Source organism: Natator depressus, chromosome 20, assembly GCF_965152275.1.
Source record: "Natator depressus isolate rNatDep1 chromosome 20, rNatDep2.hap1, whole genome shotgun sequence".
NCBI classification, from domain to species: Eukaryota; Metazoa; Chordata; order Testudines; family Cheloniidae; genus Natator; species Natator depressus.
Genome location: NC_134253.1, coordinates 17,646,167 through 17,666,194, shown reverse-complemented (window position 1 = coordinate 17,666,194; position 20,028 = coordinate 17,646,167). Strand labels below are relative to the sequence as shown.

At 45.1% G+C, this 20,028-nt stretch overlaps 1 protein-coding gene and 1 pseudogene across 1 annotated transcript in view; one reads left to right on the top strand and one right to left on the bottom strand.

Annotated features, from left to right (window-relative positions):
* The window catches only part of LOC141975307 (protein maestro-like), a 282,486-nt gene that overhangs the window by 45,631 nt on the left and 216,827 nt on the right, over positions 1–20,028 (top strand). The window lies entirely within an intron of this gene.
* LOC141975235 (gametocyte-specific factor 1-like) lies at positions 233–18,652 on the bottom strand (annotated as a pseudogene).

Here is a 20,028-nt window from a genome sequence, read left to right as displayed (position 1 = left end):
GGAGCTTAAGTAACTTGCCCAAGATCAAGGAGACAGTCTCTGTAGCAAGTGGGGCTCACACTGGGAACAGATGCTCAGATCACAGAAACTCTGTCATATACTCAGAAGTAAAAGACCATAATCCTCCCTAATGTTTAAACTAATGGCTACTTCAAAGGAATTCTCTTGCAAAATCTTGCTTTCTTTCAAGCCACAGGCATCCCCGGAACAGGACAGCTTTATGGCCAGTCCGTCAAGGCTACAGTTTGACAAGGGGACCAAGAAAAACGCTCAATGGATCACACCTCCTTCCAGTTAATGCTTGTTGCTGTTTAAGGGGTAAAAGATTTTCAATTAAGTATAGCGTAAGTACATGAAACTCCCTCCCTAAGATCCAAATGGCATGGAATACCACCAGGCTGTTTAATAATAGTTACCCTGAACTCAATGCTTTGGGAATCGGGCTCTTGGGACACTGGGCAACTGAATCAGTTTTTAAAGAACAAAACCTTGTGAAGAGTCATATGTGGCAAGAGCTCATAAGAGCTGCAATACTGGGTCAGATCATATTCCATCTTGCTCAGTATCCTGTCTCCAACAGTGGCCCCTACCAGAGCTTCAAGGGGAGTAAACACAACAGAGCAATTATGGAGTGATCCACCCCTCTCTTCCACTCCCAGCTTCTAGCAGTTACAGATTTAGAGTCACCTAAAGCATGGGGTAACATCCCTTATCATCTTGGCTAATAGCTATTGATGGAGCTATCCTCCATGAACTTATCCAATTCTTGCTTAAGCCCAGTTACACTTTTGGTCACCACAACATCCCATGTCAATGAGTTCCACAGGTTAGTTGTGCACGGTGTGAAAAAGTACTTCCTTTTGTTTGTATTAAACCTACTGCCTATTCATTTGATCAGGTGACCCCCTGGTTTTTGTATTGTGTGAAATGGTAAATAATGCTTCTCTATTCACTTTTTCTACAACAATCATGATTTTATAGGCCTCTATCACATCCCGCTTAGTCATCTTTTTAGTCTCTCCTTGTATGGAAGCCATTCCAGACCCGGGGTAATTTTTGCTTCTCTTTTCTGAGCCGTTTCCAGTCCCCACAGCCTGACATCTGCGGATCGGAGATCCACGTCCCCTCCACTAGCAGGACATGTGGTGAACAGGAAAGCACGGCAGCCATGCAGCAAAGGGCTGAGACAGGGCATTCAGAGTAAGGCATGGAGCTGAAGCTCAGGATCTGACTTTGGGAGGGATAACAGCCATTTCAGCTCATCAGGGATGGACTCAGATGACTCAGAAAAATGCCAAGTCTTGAGCCCACACTCCCCAACAACTACAATAGACTCATCCATAGACACCATTGGGAACAGACCCAGGCTTGTATATAGGGGAAATTACCAACATTTACTCCAGGGGGAATTTTGTGCCACAACACAGTGCAGAATTTGCACATAATTTCATTTCCCCCTCTCCCCCCAGAGCAGAATTAGTGCTGCAAAGCTGCTGGCTGTCAGTAGCAGATGCGGGACCCAGCAGAGCCTGGCTCTCCAGCTTGCAAATACATGACACTGCCAGGGGGAGGGGGAGCTGGACTTTTCCATGCAGGTGCAGTTCCCAGCATGTCCTGAAGGAAGAAACTGGCATGCAGGAAACTCTGTACAAGCCTGGGACCCAGCATCAGGCTGTTTCTCCCTCTGGATCCCTGGGTTCTGGGTGGTAGGGGGTGCAGGTGTCTGGGGCACCCCCTTAGTCCCCCAGAGCTGGACTCTGGGAGGGTAGGGGGTGTGGATGCCTAAGACTGGAGGGACAGAGATTTCTCCCAAGATGGGCCCAGCTGATGTGTGTGACACACTCAGACAGGTGCCCAACAAAAGCATAACAGAGAAACAGGAACTGGGTTGCTGTAGGAGTTTCTTTGACTCTCTACTCCTGGGGGAATCTTTTTTGCTGTCTGTATTGTTACAGACATAGTGGCTGACAGGTATTTTGAAATAAGATACCAAAATAATTGAAACTGGTGTGATTATATTATTATTTTGACAAATAAAATATACAGAATTTTAAAATATTGTGTGCAGAATGTTTAATTTTTTAATGCAGAATTCCCTCAGGAATACACATTACTACACCACTATGTGGGTGACTTCCTACGTGAACACTTATTCCAAACAATGGCCTTTTTCGTTTAGATTACATCCCCTTGGAAGTAACACTGGTAGGTTTTCCTGGATAGACACACCCTAGCTCTGAGATTTCAATCAAGTTTTGCAAAACCAACCAAATGCTACAGCTGCTGCACACGTGTACAGCGTCCACTGACTTCAGTAGCAGCTGAACCCGAAGAGCTACAACTGTGCTGAGCTCCACTGTGCCAAACTCAGCCCTGTTTGTAAGCCTCGACTTTTGTTCAACCAAGAGCGGTGAACAATTTAAATGTCAGATGCTACAGTAATGGGGGCAATACATGGAGCCTGACAACCTTTGACACAATGCCACCTACAGCAAAATAAAACCTGGATACAGAAGACACTCCATCCACTACAGAAATGCAGCTGCTTCTAGGGAGGATTGTGTTACAGAGCTCTCCATCTCCACTTGCTGATGGTGGTAATAAAAGCATTTCAGTTTATGTAGGGGAATGCTGACACACGGAATAAAAATACAGAGAAAAGTTATCCCGTTCCACTTTGAGCTAACATGTAGGTTCCAGCTTACAGCATGAGGAGACCACCAGCCGTTGTACTTACTGCTTTTCCAGGATAGGCTATATGGTAAGGACTTAGGTGCTCTCATGCCTGAGATTAGGTTACTCTTCTCTTCCATTACTACGCTGGACCCAGGGCTGAAAGAGATCAAATACAAATTATCCTACACATGTGTACTTCTTTTAGCCAAGTACCTTTTACTATAAATATTCAAGTATTTTTCTAAAACTGAAGACAACAGAGTATGTTAATTTAAACAAACCTTCATGCAATCAGAACAGTTACTTCTCCTCGCAAAGGCTAGAGAAAAGTGTGCAACATGTTGATGCCATCTACTTTGACTAAAATCCCCAGAATCAGTCATCCAGACAAGAAAGAAATAAGCCAAAGACAGCAAGAAAAACCAGAGTTAAAGCTTGATTATCAGTATTGCACTGCCCTCAACTGAAAATGGCATCTCAGCACACATGCCCTAGTCATCTCTGTACATGCAGACTTCATGCAGACGTCTAACAGTGAATGCCAGTGAAAATGAGATAGGATCAGAGGCTAAAATAGGGAAAGAACAAGTTAAAAATTACTTAGACAAGTTAGATGTCTTCAAGTCAGCAGGGCCTGATGAAATACATCCTAAAATATTCAAGGTGCTGTCTGAGGAGATATCTGAGCCATTCGAAGCAATTATCTTTGAAAAGTCATGGAAGACAGGAGATTCCAGAGGATTGGAAAAGGGGCAAATATAGCGCCAAATCTATAAAAAGGGGAATAAGGACAACTTGGGGAATTACAGACCAGTCAGCTTAACATCAGTACCCGAGAAGATAATGGAGCAAATAATTAAGCAATCAAATTGCCGAATCCTAGAAAATAATAAGGCGATAAGGAACAGTCAGCATGGATTTGCCAAGAACAAATCGTGGCAAAACCAACCTAATAGCTTTCTTTGACAGTGTAACAAGCCTTGTGGATGGGGGAGGGTAATGGTAGATGTGGTGTATCTTAAGTTTAATAAGGCTTTTGATATGGTCTCGCATGACCTCCTCATAAACAAACTAGGGAAATACAACCTAGATGGAGCTCCTACAAGGTGGGTGAATAACTGGTTGGAAAATCGTTCCCAGAGAGTAGGTGGCTCACAGTCAAGCTGGAAGGGCATATTGAGTGGGGTCCCACAGGGATCAGTTCTGGGTCCGCTTCTGTTCAGTATCTTCATCAGCAATTTAGATAATGGCATAGAGAGCACATTTATAAAGTTTGCAGACAATACCAAGCTGCAAGGGGTTACAAGTACTTTGGGGGATAGGATTAAAATTCAAAATGATCGGGACAAACTGGAGAAATGGTCTGAAGTAAATAGGATGTGCAACGCTCCATATTCATCATAGTGTTATTATTAGGATCATTGATTATGGCATAATTATGATGTTTTGTACAAGATCGGTCATGTAAGGTGTCATTGGAAAAATTATGATTTGCTGAATATGATTATCCTATTTGTATGCATGTATCATTTTTGTATTTGAAGTTATGAATATTGACTAGGTATCTGTATTTCAAAGGGGCTTACTCTGGAAAACACCCACAGCCAGCCTTTCAGGTACAACAGTGAAGAAGCCAAACAGTGCTAATGGCTCATCAACAAAGACAATGGACTGTGGAATAGCTTAGCCTTCCTGTGGAAGGCCACTCTGTAAGTTATGGCTGCTATGACTCTGCAAGGGCACGTGACCAGACCATGCTTCTGGACTCCATTTGGGGTACCTGAATTTTTCCACAAACTGGTCTGGGAACCAAGTTTGAAACAGAGCTCCTGCCATATGAAAAAGCTATATAAGGCAAGGAGTGACATCGTTGGTTGTTCTTCACTTCCCCACAACTCCACAGAGAGAAGCTCTAAAAGAAAAAGTCTTGGAACAGGGTAGGAGATCCCAAGCTGCAAAACAAATGCAGCTTGTCCCTTAAGAATCTGCAAGCCTGACTATCATCAGCCTAGGGTGAGAATTTGTTAATTCATATCCAATCTTTCTAGTATTTTCGGCTTATAGTTTGCAGTTCTGTTTATTTACGAGGTAATCTGCTTTGGTCTGTTTTCTATCATTTATAATCTCTCTTTTGTAGTTAAACTTTTTTGCTTTATCTAAACTGGTATGCCTGTGACCAAAGCGTCTGGGGAAAAATCTCAGCCTGGTTAACACAAGTATGCATTGTCCTCTCCACATTGAAGGAATGGCGAACTGGGTAATAAATTCATACTGATTGGGGTTTTGATCAGGGCGGGATGGTACAGCTCTGGGGTCCCAGACTGGGGGTTATTTTGGCTGTAGCCTCTCTATTGCTGGATCATGCAGTGGCTGTCCAAAGCCTGCATGAAACTGCAGCTGGGTGTGTCCCTGCCTGTGTGAATGCTGCTGGGAGTGTAGGTCCAGGAGCAGTCTATAGCCTGTGACAGCAGCACAGTGCTGAGAGGGAGCCCAGGCTGGTGAGTCAGTGGGCTCAGTGGAACCCCAGTCCCAGGTGGCACCCCTGGGGGAACCCGTCACAGGATGAAATTCAATAAGAACAAATTCAGAGTACTCCACTATCAGTTGCACACATACAAAATGGGAAATGACTGCCTAGGATGGAGTACTGAAGAAAAGGATCTGAGGGTCATACTGGATCACAAGCTAAATAGGAGTCAACATCATTCTGAGATGCATTAGCAGGAGTGTTGTAAGCAAGACGCGAGAAGTAATTCTTCTGCTCTACTCCATGCTGATTAAATGTCATCTGGAGTATTGTGTCCAATGATTGGTGCCACATTTCAGGAAAGATGTGGACAAATTGAAGGAAGTTCAGAGAAGAGCAACAAAACTGATTAAAGGTCTAGAAAACACGACCTATGGGGGAAGATTGAAAAAAATTGGGTTTGTTTAGCCTGGAGAAGAGAAGACTGAGGAGGGACATAACGGTTTTCAAGTAGATAAAAGGTTGCTACAAGGAAAAGGGAGAAAAACTGTTCTCTTTAACCACTGAGAATAGGACAAGAAACAATGGGCTTAAATTTCAGCAAGGGCGGTTTAGGTTTGACAGGAAGTTTTTCCTTTTGTCCAAGTGGTTGAGCACTGGAATAAATTGCTTAGGGAGGTTGCAGAATCTCCATCACTGGAGATTTTTAAGAGCAAGTTAGACAGACAGCTGTGAGGGATGGTCTAGATCAGTGGTTTTCAAACTTTTTTTCTGGTGACGCAGTTGAAAAAAAATTGTTGATGCCCGCGATCCAAAGGAGCTGGGGATGAGGAGTCTGGGGTGTGGGCTGCGGCCAGGAATGAGGGGCTCAGAGTGTGGGAGGGGGTCAGGGCTCTGGGCTGGGGCTGCAGGAGGGGGCTCTGGGTTTGGGGGGTTCAGAGCTGGGGCAGGGGTGTGGTGTTATCTCGGGAGGCTCCTGGTCAGCGGTGCAGCTGGGGTGCAGAGGCAGGCTTCCTGCCTTTCCTGGCACCGCGGACAACACTGCACCCCGGAAGCAGCCAGCAGCATGTCTGGCTCCTAGGCGCAGGGGTGCAAGTAGCTCTGCATGGCTCTCGCCCACAGGCACTGCCCCACCCAGCTCCCACTGGCCGGGAACTGGCCAATGGGAGTGCAGAGCCGGTGGTCGGGGCGGGGGCAGCGCATGGAGCCCTGGGGCTCACCCCCCACCTAAGAGCTGGACCTGCTGCTGGCCGCTTCCAGGGCGCAGTGCAGTGTCAGAACAGCTAGGGACTAGCCTGCCTTAGCTGGGCAGCACCACCGACGGGACTTTTAACAGTCAGCAGTGCTGACGAGAGCCGCCGCGACCCAGTGCCCTTCATTCCGCAACCCAGTTCTGGGTCACGACCCGCAGTTTGAAAACCACTGGTCTAGATAATACTTAGTCCTGCCATGAGTGCATGGGACTGGACTAGAGAACCTCGAGGTCCCTTCAGCCCTACAATTCTATGTCACTGTTACAGGCTGTAGAAGTTCATATGTTGATGACCTCTGATTAGACAGGTAAGGCGCAGTACAATGATTTGGGTGTTCAGGGGTGAGACAGAGATAATGACCAGACACATTATGCTTCATTTTCCAATCCCGCATTGTGATTACACAAACAACAAAATGATTATTTCTGACTCAGGCCATGAGAGATTAGATTAGCTGTCAGAAGTTTAAGCCTAAATTGCTTAACAGCTGACATCAGTCTGCATTTCTATCAAGCCCAGCGTAACAGTTTAGTGTTTAATACCCCCCCCCCCACAAATACAGAACCAGTGGGGATTGAACCCACGACCATCAGCACTAAGAGTACTACAGTAGAACTAGAGGAGTAACCATTATCTGGTAGCAACAGTATGTTCTTATACTCTCATATGGATCTGCCACTAAAAGGAGACAGGAAACATTGACCCAGGGGCACAGGACTGTTGAGTCATGCCAGTGGGAACGCCCCCACCATCACCCCAAAAATAGGATTCATAAAGTAAATTGCATCTTCCCAACAACACAGCAGCAAGAGTTCAAAGTAGTCTGAAAGCACATCATTTATGGAAAGCACTGTCACAAGAAATACACCTTTTGCTACCTGTTGTTTACGCCACTACTGAACGTGCCCCAAACGAAAGTAGAATTTGATTGCTCCTGTAGATCTGCCAAAAGGAAACAGACATCACTGTGGCTCAGTACCGAGTAACTTCTGCAAGCGTCATAGCAACATCAAATAAGAAATACGACAGAGACGTTGCTAGGTTTACAAAACGGAATGAGAATTTTCTAAGGCTTGGCATAAGTGACAGCAGAGCAGACATTTAACTGAGAAATATAAAGTGTAAAGGTTATCATCAATTTCCATTTTCATCAAAGCACAGATGGTGCAACAGACTATATGGAAAACAACAGAAGTTCTGTAAAGAATAGAAGGCATCTGGAAGAGCCTGTGAAGCAGGGGAACTTAATTTGTTCATGGACAGTATAATTGGGTGTCCCAACACATGATCTGTGCAGAAGGATCTATGGGACCTCTCTCTCCTAGTCCATGTGACTTCTTTGGGGACAAGAAGAAGGGAATAGCAGGCGCTGACAGCCCGTGTCCTCAACCTACTTCCTTACCTCTATCCCAATCTTCGTCACATGGGGGCGGCTGCCACATGCTGACAATGTTCATCTTCTCTCCCTGGCAGTTATTTGAGTGACTCACTTAAAGCAAAGAAGAGTCTTAGTGAGAAAATCTTTTTGGATAAAATAAAATCCTATTTTAGGTACATTAATCATTTTTTGACCTAGCTGTAGAATAGCTCTAGGCCTTGGAGAGGAGCAGCATACACTGGAAGCTGATCAGGTACTCCCCTAGTCTTAGGAGCAAAACTCTTGAGGCCAGGGATGGGCATCTTGAAGGTAGCAAAGGGATACAAAATCCATGAGAACCCTTTGGTGGGCCATACCTTAAGAGGCTATATATTGTCTAACTCAGAAAGGTTTGCTACAACACCGAATGTTTGGCAAGCCAAATCAAATGATCTGGCAGGGTGGATGTGGCCCCCATTTGCCAATGCCTGTTTTAGGCCTTTTCTAAAGCTAAACAATTCTGCACACATCTTTCAGCAATGGTGCAGCTGCTCCAACATACGAATTGGGAGAGGGTTCAGGTGTGTTTCTACTGTCATGTCACAAAAATCTTCTCAGGGTTTTTTCACTACTGTCATGCTCTAAGCCCTGTCTACATTAACATGCACATCATTGCTATCTTCAGTACAACTCTACATTTGCCAGAGAATAGGTACGTTTTCCAGTGTAGTGATAGCCATATAGATATCAGTGGGGGGAAGAACTGGAACACGACCCACATAACCAAGTGATTTAGGTGCTGGGCTGACAGACCTGGATAGTGAACTCCTCATCACAGAGCAGACAGCATGGGCAGTGGTAGGGAAGCTTCTCCATAGTCCCCTCCCCAACTTGCCCCACTCTGAACTGGAGGAACCTAACTCCTGTTGGGAAAGTTATTCAGCCTCCCTGGCTCAGTCATGGCTTTTCTGCTAAGATAGTCAAGTAGGATGTAACAGAAGGGAGGATTGTTATGATCTAGACACTTGTCCATTAAGAACTGGACTGAGACCAATTTATTTCACATATGCCACTAGACAGGCTATAAAGATTTTTGGTCACTATCAGGTCAGATCTGCACTGGAGACCCACCTCTCTCATGGCCACTATCTTTCCTCTCTAAGCCATCCAGATTCCCAACTAGATCTCATTCAACACACACAGTTTATGGCATAATGCACAGTTCCCATTTAATGCTAAAATCTCTGGCAGATAACACATGTAATGCAAGCCAGTTGCCTCTCAGATGCTTAGGAGAATTTGCATGGACACAGAATGAATGAAACTCAAGCCTTCAAGGACTCCTGCTGCTTCAGGATCATGAAGCACTACAGGTAAAGGGTTGCTTATGGAATAATAGAGCATTAAAACAATCTAACATTAACAGCAAAAGTTACGTTAGAACTCCGTTAGCCCAAGAGTTCCCAAAGTGAGTTTACAGAGCCAAAGGAGTCTACTATTTTCTCACCAATGTCTTCCTCAATGCAGCTTTTGTCATCACAGCTTGATATATGATGGCTGATCTCAGCTCGGGGAACCTGATGGCGGGCATTAAAGGGGCATGTGGCTAGCTGCTTTGCAATTTCAGGGTGGTTCTAGAGAAACAGAAAAAGCATGTGCTATCTCACTGAATTCACCCAAACCCTTGTGTTTTCTAATCACTAGTGAAGGGTTTGTGCAATCTGCATCCTGAAATAGGTTGAAAAAATTAAAACAAGGAAAGTCAAACTTAGTTCAGGTCCTGAGCACAAAAGCAGTGGAAAAACAGCAAAGCATACGCATCCTTTATGCTACAGCCTATGTTTGTTTATTTTTACATTTAAACTACGCCCTGAATTTATCTGACTGAAGATCAGCCCCAGAACAAGCACAGTGAAACTGTTGCAGTGTCAGCACTGGCATGGTTCAATGCACAGATGAAATTGCCCTAAGAAGCCGACCTGGGGAGTAAGTGCTTTGAAACCCTAAATAATTCAGCCACTTTATTTTTAAATTAAGTAAGCGACAAACTAGAGAACAAGAAGAAAATCAAGGGAAGTGTGAATGATGGAGGCAACCTAGTGACAGAGGATGTGGAAAAAGCTAATGTACTTTTTTTGCCTCTGTCTTCACGAACAAGGTCAGCTCCCAGACTACTGCACTGGGCAGCACAGCGTGCGGAGGAGGTGACCAGCCCTCTGTGGAGAAAGAAGTGGTTCGGGACTATTTAGAAAAGCTGGACGAGCACAAGTCCATGGGGCTGGATGTGCTGCATCCGAGAGTCCTAAAGGAGTTGGCGGATACGACTGCAGAGCCACTGGCCATTCTCTTTGAAAACTCATGGTGATCGGGGGAGGTTCCGGATGACTGGAAAAAGGCTAATGTAGTGCCCATCTTTAAAAAAGGAAAGAAGGAGGATCCAGGGAACTACAGGCCAGTCAGCCTCACCTCAGTCCCTGGAAAAATCATGGAGCAGGTCCTCAAGGAATCAATTCCGAAGCACTTAGAGGAGAGGAAAGTGATCAGGAACAGTCAGCATGGATTCACCCAGGGCAAGTCATGCCTGACTAATGTAATGGCCTTCTATGACGAGAAAACTGGTTCTGTGGATGAAAGGAAAGCAGTGGACGTGTTATTCCTTGACTTTAGCAAAGCTTTTGACATGGTCTCCCACAGTATTCTTGCCAGCAAGTTAAAGAAGTATGGACTGGATGAATGAACTATAAAGGTGGATAGAAAGCTGGTTAGATTGTCGGGCTCAACGGGTAGCGATCAATGGCTCCATGTCTAGCTGGCAGCCGGTATCAAGTGGAGTGCCCCAAGGGTCGGTCCTGGGGCTGGTTTTGTTCAGTATCTTCATTAATGATCTGGAGGATGGCGTGGATTGCACCCTCAGCAAGTTTGCAGATGACACTAAACTGGGAGGAGAGGTAGATACACTGGAGGGTAGGGATAGGATACAGAGGGACCCAGACAAATTGCAGGATTGTGCCAAAAGAAATCTGATGAGGTTCAACAGGGACAAGTGCAGAGTCCTGCACTTAGGAGCGAAGAATCCCATGCACCGCTACAGACTATGGACCGAATGGCTCGGCAACAGTTCTGCAGAAAAGGACCTAGGGGTGACAGTGGACGAGAAGCTGGATATGAGTCAACAGTGTGCCCTTGTTGCCAAGAAGGCCAATGGCATTTTGGGATGTATAAGTAGGGGCATTGCCAGCAGAGCTAGGGACGTGATCATTGCCCTCTACTCGACATTGGCGAGGCCTCATCTGGAGTACTGTGTCCAGTTTTGGGCCCCACTCTACAAGAAGGATGTGAAAAAATTGGAAAACGTCCTGCGGAGGGCAACAAGAATGATTAGGGGACTGGAACACATGACTTATGAGGAGAAACTGAGGGAACAGGGATTGTTTAGTCTGCGGAAGAGAAGAAGGAGGGGGGGGGATTTGATAGCTGCTTTCCAATACCTGAAAGGGGGTTCCAAAGAGGATGGATCTAGACTGTTCTCAGTGGTGGTAGATGACAGAACGAGGAGTAATGGTCTCAAGTCGCAGTGGGGGAGGTTTAGGTTGGATATTAGGAAAAACTTTTTCACTAGGAGGGTTGTGAAGCACTGGTATGGGTTACCTAGGGAGGTGGTGGAATCTCCTTCCTTAGAAGTTTTTAAGGTCAGGCTTGACAAAGCCCTGGCTGGGATGATTTAGTTGGGGATTGGTCCTGCTTTGAGCAGGGGGTTGGACTAGATGACCTCCTGAGGTCCCTTCCAACCCCGATATTCTATGATAAGTCTCTGCCTGCGCTAGAGCTTAAGTCTTCGCAGTTAATTTAACCCTTCTGAAACAGGAGGGAAGTTACTCAATGTTCCAGCTGAGGCCACATCTATATTGGGAGCATTTTGCCAGTATAGGTAAACTAGTGTGGACATAGAAGAGCACTACTGTCCCCCACTGAATGAAGAGCCTTTACCCTTAGAAAAGAGCAAGAATACAAAGAGGAAGAACCCACTGCTCAGGCTTGCTCTGCATGGCTTTTATATTACTAGAGCTATGTTGGCTAGGGGCGTGATTCCTAACCAATACAATCAGACCAGGACATCATCTTTACACGTGGATGCAGTTATACCGGTATAAGTGCGCTTATACCAGTACAACTAATATACACTAGCACTGGAGAGCTTAAAATAAGATACTAGACTGAGAGGACAAAAGAAAGGAGCAGATTCTCCTCTTAAATATATAGCATTCTCGCCCAGGATAGAAGACTGCGAAGAGGGAGTTTCAGACAGATGTACACTGACTGGAGTTATTAGCAGTATAACAAAAGATGGCTTAGCAGCTCTCCTGCTCTGATTGCAAAGTAAAGAATTAACTGCAACATCAGATCACTTCTGCTTTGGCCAGCCAGAAGGCATCCATATAACACTGGCTGCATTTGTTCCATGGCCTGAAGTGGGAAGTAAATAGCCTGGTCCCATGAGTGAACTGTTGGAAGAGAATAGGATCCCATCACTGAGCTAGGTATTCTGAAGAACCTGTTTCGCCTTTCTTCAGGGTAAATGCACTGATCCGAAGGGCATTACTAAATATGAACTGGATGCTTTTACGAAGTGGTAAATGGAGGAGCGATATAAATATGAAATAAAGACGGCTTCTTCCAGCCTAATAGCAAGTGAATGCATCCTTCTAGCAAAAGGCAGCACAGCATACTGAGCTCACCATGCATTAGCATTTGCAAAAATATGATTTCCCAAGTGCATTAGAGACCTTAACATCCCATCCTACCTTCCTGCACTTTATAAGATGATAGGGAAACCGACAGGCCCTGATTTGATGATCATTATCATAGGGACATTGTATTAACCTCTCTGGATCCAAAGCATCAACTGGAAGAGAAGGAATAAAAAGACAAAAGAAAACATTCTGTAAAACAAGATCTAAGTTCATCATCAACACAATTAACAAGAGTGGAAGCGTACTAGGTACTGGAGCTGCCCTCTAACGGGGTTAAGCCATCAATTTTTAATAGCCGAGACAAAAATGCTAAACTGCTAAGTTGGCACTCATTGTGTGTACCCAACCAAATTCACTTCGGATTTTGGGTGAGTGGAATATTCAATTAAAAATGAGGAAAGCGCAATCAGTAGTGCAGAGTGGCCAGTACATATTAATGACTATACTTATGCAGAACAGTGAGCTGGAAATAAACATTACTATAAAAACCCTTGAAGCTACCAAATTAGCTAGTTGTACAGTAGTGACATGCTAAGGATTGGCAGAAGCACGGCATTCTGAAGTAAATCCTTTTGCATTTACCTTCAGACTCCAAGGCCATCTCTGCTGGATTAAGAAAAAAAATCAAACTGAAACAAACATGTCTGGAGTTAAGGATGCAATTTGCACTACAGTGCACTTGGCCCTGTAAAGTGCAGAGGTTGGCAGGTGCTTAAGAGCCCAACAATCACTGAACATAGTGAGGGCCTAAGTCACAGGCACTTTTTGAAAATGTTCCCTCCTAGTCCATACTATGACCCAGAGACAGGCATGAATCACCTTAATCACTTAACAGTTACACAGAAGGGACAAGGTAGGGGAGGACCAACTTCTGATAGTGAGACACACAAGCTTTCAAGCATACATAGACCTCTTCTTCAGGATTCAGTTTGTGTCCATGCAGCAGCTTTCTTGCCATCACAAATGTGTCTCCCCTCACACCTTCCATGCTATTTATCCACGTTTGTATCAGAGTACAGAGGGCATGCACAGAAAGGAACATGGGCCAACGGACTGTGGGAGGTTTTCTAGATAGCTGGAAGTAAGGGGGACGGGCCAGATTGATTACAAAGATCAGTGTTTTTCAACCTTTTTGATACCAGGGACCAGCTTAGAATCATAGAATATCAGGGTTGGAAGGGACCTCAGGAGGTCATCTAGTCCAACCCCCTGCTCAAAGCAAGACCAACACAAACTAAATCATCCAAGCCAAGGGTTTCTCAAGCTGGGCCTTGAAAACCTCTAAGGATGGAGTTTCCACCATCTCCATAGGTAACCCATTCCAGTGCTTCACCACCCTTCTAGTGAAATAGTGTTTCCTAATATCCAACCTAGACCTCCCCCACTGCAACTTGAGACCATTGCTTCTTGTTCTGTCATCTGCCACCACTGAAAACAGCCTTGCTCTATCCTCTTTGGAACCCCCCTTCAGGTAGTTAAAGACTGCTATCAAATTCCCCCTCACTCTTCACTTCTGCAGACTAAATAACCCCAGTTCCCTCAGCCTCTCCTTGTAAGTCATGTGCCCCAGCTCCTTAACAATTTTCGTTGCCCTCCGCTGGACTCCCTCCAATTTGTCCACATCCCTTCTGTAGTGGGGAGACCAAAACTGGACGCAACGCTCCAGGTGTGGCCTCACCAGTGCCAAATGGAGGGGAATAACCACTTCCCTTGATCTGCTGGCAATGCTCCTACTAATACAGCCCAATATACCATTGGCCTTCTTGACAACAAGGGCACACTGCTGACTCATATCCAGCTTCTCATCCACTCTAATCCTCAGGTCCTTTTCTACACTGTAGCAGTGCATGGGATTTCCTTCCTTCCTTCCCAAGTGCAGAGTTCTGCACTTGTCCTTGTTGAACCTTATCAGATTTCTCTTGGCCCAATCCTCCAATTTGTCTAGGTCACTCTGGACCCTTCCCTACCCTCCAATGTATCTACTTCTCCTCCCAGTTTAGTGTCATCTGCAAACTTGCTGAGGATGCAATTAATCCCATCATCCAGATCATTAATAAAGATGTTGAACAAAACCAGCCCCAGGACTGACCCCTGGGGCACTCCGCTTGATACCAACTGCCAACTAGACATGGAGCCATTGATCACTACCCGTTGAGCCCGACAATCTAGCCAGCTTTCTATCCACCTTACAGTCCATTCATCCAATCCACACTACTTTAACTTGCTGGCAACAATATTGTGGGAGACCGTATCAAAAGTTTTGCTAAAGTCAAGATATATCACATGCACTGCTTTCCCCATATCCACAGAGCCAGTTATCTCATCACGGAAGGCAATCAGGTTGGTCAGGCATCACTTGCCCTTGGTGAATCCAAAGCTTGCAGCCTTTCTAAACAGTGTCAGGGAGATCTGAGGGACAGGCCATTGAGAAAGACTGACACAGGTACTTAGGACAAATGGCTACTTGTGACGAAGTGGAAAGTGTCCTAGTGTTTGTATGAATACTGTGCGCGCCTCAGTTTTCCCTATGCGTTGCACAAGTATCTAGGTGGGGGGATAAGGGTGTGGGACCTTTGCAGATACCCCGAGAGGGAAGGTGCAAGTGCCGTCTAGCTCCCTGGGCCCAGACAATAGTTGTATCCTGGCAACTGATTCCTGGGCCCCCATCCTCTGCACGAGCCAGTTGGAGGAATTGGAGAACAAAGGGAGGTGGAGGCCAGGTGACCGGTTTGCCTGGGGAACAGCATACAAGATGGAGGAGGGGCAACTGGGTGTGACTGTAGGTGGACTGCTGGAGGCTGGTCAGACTCCTGGTTTGGGACTCAGGAGGAGAGACCCATGGCTCTGGGGCTCCTCAAGATGAACTTTGCTGTAACTTCCTGCTTTCTGTGCTAACAAGATTCTGCTCTATGCTGTGTTCCAGACGACTAATAAACCCTTCTGTTTTACACCGCTGGCTGAGAGTCACTCCTGACTGCTGAAGTCGGGGGTGCATGGCCCCTTTGGAGGGCGTGTAAGGTTTCCCCAGGTGTCCTATTCAGGTGGCTCACTGCAGGGAGCTTATGGCATGCAACAGGGATGCTGAATGCTCCGAGGTCAGACCAAGGAGGAGCTGAAGCCCAGGAGGCTTGTCCTAGTGAGAGTGTGCCCCAAGGGGTAGTCACACTGGAAGAGGGTCCTGGTCTGGGGGCTAGTCTTCACCAGACTCACTGCAGCTGCGCTAATGTAGGGCAGTAGTGTAAACGCACTATGAAGACCAGAGAGCGCTTTCCTGTCAGCATAATTACTCCACCTCAGTGAAAGGTGGAAGCTATGACAGAATGAGAATGTGTCCCACTGACTTAGTGCTGGTGCGGACAGCTCAGGGGGGTGGCTTTTTCATATCCGTGACCGACACAAGTTACATCAACTTAAGCGGAAGCGTAGACAAGCCCTGAACTTCATTCAATGGTTCCAGAGCACCAAGCCCATGCACCCATGAACTACTACTATGGGGGGAAAAAAGTCCCCAATGCATCAAACCAACACCATATACCTGGCTAGGCCTCTGGAGAGGGCAGCACCCTTACCTGACCATGGTACTAATTAGGGCTGTCGATTAATCACAGTTAACTCACGCGATTAACTCAAAAAAAAATTTAAAAGAAAAAAATGAATCGCACAGTTACATTTCAATTGGTATTCTATTGTGTGTGTGTGTATTAAACATTTTTGGGTGTATTCTACATTTTCAAATATATTGATTTCCATTACAACACAGAATACAAAATGTACAGTGCTCACTCTATTCTATTTATTACAAATATTTGCACTGTAAAAATGATAAACAAAAGAAATCACATTTTTCAATTCACCTCATACAAGTACTGACGTGCAATCTCTTTATCGTGAAAGTGCAACTTACAAATATAGATTTTTCTGTTACATAACTGCACCCAAAAACAAACCCAATGTAAAACTTTAGACCTTACAAGTCTCCTCACTCCTACCTCTTGTTCAGTCAGTCAGTCACTGAGAGAAACAAGTCTGTTGACATTTATGGGAGATATGCTGCCCACTTCTTATTCACAATGTCACCTGAAAGTGAGAACAGGTGTTTGTATGGCACTTTTGTAGCCGGCATTGCAAGGTGTTTACATGCCAGAGGTGCTGAACATTCGTATGCCCCTTCATGCCTCGGCCACTGTTCCAGAGGACATGCTTCCATGCGGATGACACTTGTTAAAAAAATAATGGGTTAAATAACGTGTGACTGAATTCCTTGGGGGAGAGCGGTGCGCCCCCTGCACTGTTTCACCCACATGCTGCCACAGATTTTCTGTTATAGCAGTCGCAGATGAATACCCAGCAAATGATGTTCATTTTAAGAACACTTTCACTGCAGATATGACCAAACACAAAGAAGGTACCAATCTGAGATTTCTAAAAGATAGCTACAATACTCGACCCAAGGTTTAAGAATCTGAAGTGCCTTCCAAAATCTGAGAGGGACGAGGTGTGGAGCATGCTTTCAGAAGTCTTAAAAGAGCAATACTCCAATGTGGAAACTACAGATCTAAACCACCAAAAGAGAAAATCAGCCTTCTGCTGGTGGCATCTAACTCAGATGATGAAAGTGAACATGTGTGGGCCACACTGCTTTGGATCGTTATTGAGCAGAACTCATCATCAGCATGGTCACATTTTCTCCTGCAAATGTAAACAAACTTGTTTGTCTTAGCAATTGGCTGAACAAGAAGCAAGACTGAGTGTACTTGTAGGCTCTAAAGTTTTACATTGCATTCTCAAACAAAACAATTTTTTTTGTACATAATTCTACATTTGCGAGTTCAACTTTCATGATAAAGAGATTGCACTATATTACTTGTATTAGGTCAAGTGAAAAACACTATTTCTTTTGTTTTTTTGTACAGTATAAATATTTGTAATGAAAAATAAATATAAGTGAGCACTGTACACTCTGTATTCTGTGTTGTAATTGAAATAAATATATTTGAAAATGTAGAAAACATCCACAAATGTTTAAATGGTATTCTATTATTTTTAAGTGCGCGATTACATTTTTCAATTGCTTGACAGCCCTAGTACTAACAGGATATTAACCATGTTGCGTCTGGAGCAAAACGCATTTTGGAGCCAGCCACTGGGAATAAAGTCTATTATGAATTATGGCAAGGACAGGGCCTTAATAAAAACAGTCACTTCACTGGGATGATCCCCAGGAAATTGATTTAGGCCCTGGCTGCACAAGACATGACTGTAGCTTTATAACCAGTTTGTACCCCACACAGCAAATTTGATCTGCTAGTTGGATCATCCATTTCTCCACACCACAGACATGCTGCAGCTGGGGGACATAGTCCTCTAGGTCAATGTGGGAACTCACAAACCATGATGCACACTGTGGAGGACTGCAAAATGGCAACTTCCTGGAGGTCTTCATGCCTTGAACATCACTGATAAGAACGCCACGGCTTGGCCGGATTGCATACACTAAATTAATAAAACGAACCACACACAGCTGAGTTACGCCCCCACTCCAGCCTTCCTGGCTCACAAAGGTTGGGGCATGATGTAGAGTATCTGCACCCAATACACTGCCTAGAAGCATTTGTCTCAGAACACCCAGTCCCCGACCCAACAACTACATATTACCCAGCCAGTCTCACACCCACCTTGCAAAACCTAGGTATTGTTTCTTGCTGTGATATTGACCCACATCATCCTTTATTGCCTCTATAGTTTGTGTGGTTTTGAATTGCAAGACCACCACTCCACCTGGTTTTGGGTCCCAGAATGAAAGAAGTTGTGAACTGCTGCTCTAATACACAGAAGCATATATTCACCAAACTTAATGCCTATAGCGGAAAGTTACTCCACTCCCTCCTTTAACCAAGTTTAAGATACTTTCAAAGATCGAAGCGATCTCTCACTGTATTTTTGCAGGAACCATGAATAGAAACAGAGAATTGCAGGACTGGAAGGGACCTCGAGAGGTCATCTAGTCCAGTTCCCTGCATGAATATTAGAAGCCAGCAAAGAAACACTTACCATAGTTGCCTTCTAAATCCATTTGACTGATGCTGAAAGAACTGAAGCTTTGTTGGAGGACGCTTTGAGCCAGTCTCTGAGTGTCACTCTCCTCCTAAAAATATCAACCCTACAGATGAAAAATGAGGAGATTCACAGATTTCTAAGGCCAGAAGAGAATTATGATAATCTAGGAGTGGTTTTTAACCTGCCACTGGCAGACCCCTGGGGGTTCACAGATTATGTCTAGGATTTCCAAAGGGGTCCTGCTCCTCCATTCAAAATTTTTTAGGAGTCCTCAAATGAAAAAAAGTTGAAAACTACTGATCTAGGCTGACCTTCTGTAGAACACAAGGCATAGGACTGCCAGGAATTAATTCCCATTTGACCTAGAGCAGATCTTTTTGAAATCAAAATTGGATGTCTTTCGAAAATTTGATGGAGAATCTACAACAGTTGGTAATTTTTCCAATGGTTAATTATCCTCACTGTTAAAAATAAACCTTATTTCCATTCTGCATTTTTCTAGCTTCAACTTCCAGGCACTGGAAATAACTTTAAAGTCATTTCAATTTATCCATCACAGCTATTAAGTGTCAAAGATCAACTGCACTACAGCAAGTGGTAGACTTTACAGCTACGCTGTGCAGGCATAGGATACAAGCTTATTCTTGGGGGCCCACGTATAATGTAGGGTACCGGGAACCACGTATTCTTGTGCTCCACAGAGAAAAGGTTTCCTTCAAGATGCTAAAAACCACAGATCTTTGTCTGAAACATCCTCTTTTCCCAATACATTTAAGAGGATTCAAAGAACCAGTTCCCAAGAAAAATTAAGCCATGTATTTGGGGAGCTCAGTTATCTTTTTTCATACAAACAAAGTAAAACACACTTGAGCCCCTCCACCTGCCTGAGATGTCAACACTTTTACACCTACCTTGTGGCTCATGATCTGTATGAAGAACTTGGTTCCTGATGTTTTAGTTAAAACAAACAAACAGACAACACAAAGAGTTAGATTCTCTCCTGTCTTCACTGCAATTCACACAATTTGAATGCATCAGTCCTCTAAAAAAAAAAAAATCCTTCCCCCCAAGATTATAAGTCTAAATAAGACAGAATTTAAAGGACTGCACAGTCTAGAGACAACCTGAATCTCAGATTTGGTTGCCCATCAGAAAATATGTTTGCTACCCCGCCGGCCCAGCCGGGGAAAGGGGAAGGGGGAGGGAGGGGGAAGGGCTACCCGGCCAGGGGGAGGGGGAGGGACAAGGAGGGGAGGGGGAAGGGCTACCCGGCCGGGGGGAGGGAAGAGGGAATAGGTTACCGGCCCGGGGGAGGGGAGGGGAACCCGGCAGGAGGCGTTACCCAGCAGACTTTGCGCCGAACCGGAGGCGCGTGGTCTCAGTGCGAAGGCGGCTCCTGGAGCTCCGGAGCAGGCACGGCGAAGCTCCCTCGTCCTGCACTGTGAGACCACAGCGAGGTGCTCACCC